This window comes from Capricornis sumatraensis, chromosome 11 (genome assembly GCF_032405125.1).
Source record: "Capricornis sumatraensis isolate serow.1 chromosome 11, serow.2, whole genome shotgun sequence".
Taxonomy (NCBI): domain Eukaryota; kingdom Metazoa; phylum Chordata; class Mammalia; order Artiodactyla; family Bovidae; genus Capricornis; species Capricornis sumatraensis.
Genome location: NC_091079.1, coordinates 89,510,392 through 89,515,594, shown reverse-complemented (window position 1 = coordinate 89,515,594; position 5,203 = coordinate 89,510,392).

The following is a 5,203-nucleotide window of genomic DNA, read 5'->3' as shown; positions in this document are numbered from 1 at the left end:
TTGATTTTCAGAGCCCACAAATATATTCTACCATACAATTTTATGCTTTGTAAAAGGTGACCTATACTTTCTTTTCAAATGCAGTTTCTTTAATGAAAATATTGTAATGTCAGTCCATGCAAAGCAAATGCATATTAATATGCGTTTACATCTGTCTCATATTAATATTCATGCCTGAATCCACATCCCTACACAAAGCCAATTTTCTGACCATCTGTGTGATGGCTGGTGGATGCAATGAATAAATTTTATTTGTGAGGGGAGTGATAAATCATGTATCTTCAGTTTTTCACCCACAATCTTTCCTCTTAGGTGCAAAAATGTTTTCATCGTGGTCTGGAATATTTAAGTAAATGAAACAGATTAACCCTTTAATATTCCTACAAATAAAGGCATTTTATGCAATTTCAACACCTCTAACCAAAACTAAGAAGGAACGATGGATTTGCTCCATTGAATCTGACATCTCTGTTCCTATGTGAGTTCCAGTCTTTTATAGTAATTTTCTGTATTGTTTAAAATGTACAGTAGCTGTTTCTGAAAAGAAATTTTGAAAAGCTTCTAGTGAGAAATAAGGCCTCCAGTGTATATTCCCAAAGAAAGTCCTTACACCCATCAAATATCTTAAAAGTTGTATCAAGTATAACCTTACACAATGGAAAGATTTCAAACAGGAAAAGTTATCGGTATTTAGATAATGATCTCCATACTTTCAGTTTTACCCAAGTGAAATATCAAGATTTCAGCAGTAACAATGTGTTTGTAAATTTGGGGATCTTACAGGGAATATTGCATCCAAATGTTAGAAACAAACTGCCTTTCAGGGTATGAGACAAATACAGTTAATCAACCAGGTAAATAGAACCCAAAAGGAAGGATGAAACTGAAAATCATGTCATGGGAGGGAGGATCTGAAAAGTATTCCACACTGAAGGAAGAAGTTATAATGTGATGATTTGAATAACTAAAACCATGTCAGGTGGTCTAAGATGCTTCCTTTGCCTCTTCCAGGGATGCTTTCTGTGAATTCTAATGGCTGGGCTAGTAGGTTGAATCCAAATCCAAGGTTTCCATCTGGTTGAATTTACCTTATCTGAGTTAACAGGGCTTCCCTAAGGTCCCTAAAAATGTCACAAATAGCGCAAACCACAACTTTCAGGTCAAAGCACAAATTAGGCTGCTGAAACTCTCTACTTCTGCTGTAACGGCCCTGAAGAGAGTGACAAAGGAAATCGGGCATCAATCTCCTATAGATACAGCCCCTGTTAGCACATGAATTTTCAAACCACAAATAGAGCAGAGTCAGAGAAATTTCATCTCAAAGCAATAGTTACTGACTGAACACCTGTTCCTTGCAAGGGCACCATACTAAGAGGGAGCTTCTGGTATTCCGCTGCCCTCAGAAAGCTTACCACCTGCTGGTAATGAAAACACGTCCTCCCACAAGAAGATTCTCAATCACCCATTAAGTTGATGTATGATGAACACAAAGTGAATGCTGCAAAAGGAATTTAAAAGAGGCTGAGGTTTCCATAAACCCAGGAAATCAAGGAGCCTCACCCAGAGGTATTGAGAGTCAGTCTTAAAGGCTGAAAAAGATTCAGACGGTCAGAGAAGTCATATCAGATGAAAGAAGCTTTACACTGTCTCAGAGCAGGAAGTATTTAGCTGGAGGATTTAGAAGTAATGGGGGAAATTGTGGGTAGGCCACTCTCATTACTTCTGAGAATTAATGTTCAAAATTAGGGGAGTTTAGGGAAATTATTTAAAGTAGTACATATCTAGGCATTAAATAACATTAAATTACAAAGTCAGAAAACTAATCCCTTAGTAACTCTGTTAATTCTCCTAACTACCTCAGGAAAAGAGTCTCAGTTTGGTGCCAATCTATCTTTCACACCACTCCAGTACTTGCTAAATCTCTCTTTTTAACAAAGAGAGAGCAAGCCTCAGGCTCCAAGGATAAAGACTAGAATTTAATAAGTTAGTTTGGTTTCATGGTGTTTATTTTTTGTAATACTTTATTTTATACCAATTAGAACTTATTGGTCTTCCATTTGTGGTGCTAAGATAACATTTATTTTTAAAGAAAACGTATTTAGGATTTTTAATTAATTATTTTTAAAGATAAATAATAAATTAATTAATGGGATGGGAAAAAAATGACCAAAGTTTGGAAAGAATTAATCTAGCATAGTGATTGACAAGAAGGAAAGAAGGGTCAGACTCAGTTCAGTAATGCATCAATATAGAAGCTGACTGGATGAAATTACAGCCTTTGATTTCAGTTGTATTTGTAATTCTAAGTGTCTCTGTTTCCCTTATATATGGGCATTGATGAAGTCATGTTTGTAAAATTTCCTTAAGACCTAGAATTTTTTCAAAATATCTCATTTCTTTTCATATAAATGCAAAAGGAAGGTTATTTAACGAGAGGTGGCGAAAAAACAGAATGGGTCACCAAGCTTGATCACTTGGAGATTTAACATAAGAGATATAAAATACTTCAGCTGCAGCAAAAGGATATTGCCTTTCATTGGATCACTTAGGATTTCACACCGTATACTTAAGTATGATTTAGCATAATATTGACTCTTGTTTATATTTACCACCTACCTATTTCACAATGATACTGTAAGGATTAGTGATATAATATTTCTTAAGCCTTTTCAGCTCTTAAAAGAAAATGTATACTATAAAATCAAGGTAATAGTAATAATAGTCATCATCATAATAGCAATAACTGCTTATGCATTTTCAAACCTAGGCTCTTGTTTGTTGGAAAAGGAAATTGGGCTGTAAGATAAGTATGCAGGCTTATCAGCTGGCTAGAACACAAAGACCTAGGATAACAGTGATGCCGTCAACAGTTTATCAAGGTCTAGAGTGGGGTCTGAGATTCTGCGTTTACAGCTGTTCCCAGGTAGCTGATGCTGCTGGTCTAACGTCGCTCTTAGGGAGTAAGGCCTGAGACCACACCATTTGTTCAGATTCGCACTGACTGTCAGAGGACTTAAGGAAGCAGGTCTAAACACAATCTGACAAACCCATCACCAAAGCCTTTCTCATTTTTGTCACCTTCATGCCCCATATTCTCTTTCCATTGTCCAATCCACCAGCCACATGAAAACTCTCTCTCTCATTGTCTTCCTCTCATTGTCTTCCTACCAAGCCAGAGTGAACTCCTTGAGTGCAGAAACCCATCATTTATTCTAAAAATTGATCATAGATTTGAATAGATTTGTGCTCAAAAATGTTGATTTCAGAACCTTTTGTAACATCAAAAAGTAGGAAAACTCTGATTCCTTTAAAGTATTTTAAAGTGTGGGTTATGTTCATGATATGGCATCAAGTTAAAACACAAGAAACAAAACTGTGTGCTTATGAATCATTTAAATTTAAATACAGCTAGAGAGCAATATTGTTAGCATATGTGATTAATAAGTTAAATAGCACCTTGTCCTTTTCCTACTGAATAATCATTACCAAGGGGGTCGAAATGTAATTTTCCCCTACCCTCTCACTGATGAACAGCCAAGCTTGTGAGACTGGAGACCCCTGCTCCAAAATGGATTGATGTCTTTGGTGATTCAGTCATAGCAAGAGTGAGCAAACTGAGCTTCTTGCTTGGTTGGAGGGAAAAGGGGATTCAAGGGTGACAGAGACCCAGGGAGAGAGTTGGATTTCTTAAGACTAAGAGATGGAAGAATCAAGTGATGGGTTTCTGTTCCCAGGTTCTATTCTAAGTGCCCCACAAGTGTGCAGGGCCCTTGAAGATCTAAGCCTGAACATTAGGCCCCTGTGTGTCCTGATCCCAGGGAGCTCCACCACTGAATGATCTGTGAGGGCTGGGACCACAGCTTCAGGTCAGAAGCTTGCCCAGGTTGCAAAAGCCTTTGAGGTCTTCAACAGTCTCAAAGGAGTCATTGGCCAACCCCCAATTCAGGTAGGTTAAGAGCTAAGTCATATTTAATGGAATGTGGAGGGAAAAAAATTTAATGTGAATTAAAATTCACATTAAATAAAGAAAAGAAAAAAAATTTTCTTTCTTGCATTAAAATATTATAGAGAAGAACATACATATTTAGATAGATAGGCAGATACACTTATTCATGAAACACTAGAAGGAAATAGAGGAAAACAACAGAATGGGAAAGACTAGAGATCTCTTCAAGAAAATTAGAGATACCAAGGGAACATTTCATGCCACAATGGGCTCAATAAAGGACAGAAATGGTATGGACCTAACAGAAGCAGAAGATATTAAGAAGAGGTGGCAAGAATACACAGAAGAACTGTACAAAACAGATCTTCACGACCCAGATAATTATGATGGTGTGATCACTCATCTAGAGCCAGAAATCCTGGAATGTGAAGTCAAGTGGGCCTTAGAAAGCATCACTATGAACAAAGCTAGTGGAGGTGATGGAATTCCAGTTGAGCTCTTTCAAATCCTCAAAGATGATGCTGTGAAAGTGATGCACTCAATATGCCAGCAAATTTGGAAAACTCAGCAGTGGCCACAGGACTGGAAAAGGTCAGTTTTCATTCCAATCCCAAAGAAAGGCAATGCGAAAGAATGCTCAAACTACCACACAATTGCACTCATCTGAGAAGGCAATAGCACCCCACTCCAGTACTCTTATCTGGAGAATCCCATGGATGGAGGGTGGGCTGCAGTTCATGGGGTTGCTAAGAGTCGGACACGACTGAGCGACTTCACTTTCACTTTTTACTTTCATGCATTGGAGAAGGAAATGGCAACCCACTCCAGTGTTCTTGCCTGGAGAATCCCAGGGACGGGGGAGCCTGGTGGGCTGCCGTCTATGGGGTCGCACAGAGTCAGACACGACTGAAGCAACTTCGCAGCAGCAGCAGCACACGCTAGTAAAGTAATGCTCAAAATTCTCCAAGCCAGACTTCAGCAATACGTGAACCGTGAACTTCCATATGTTCAAGCTGGTTTCAGAAAAGGCAGAGGAACCAGAGATCAAATTTCCAACATCCTCTGGATCATGGAAAAAGCAAGAGAGTTCCAGGAAAACATCTATTTCTGCTTTATTGACTATGCCAAAGCCTTTGACTGTATGGATCACAAGAAACTGTGGAAAATGCTGAAAGAGATGGGAATACCAGACCACCTGACCTGCTTTTTGAGAAACCTATATGCAGGTCAGAAAGCAACAATTAGAACTGGATATGA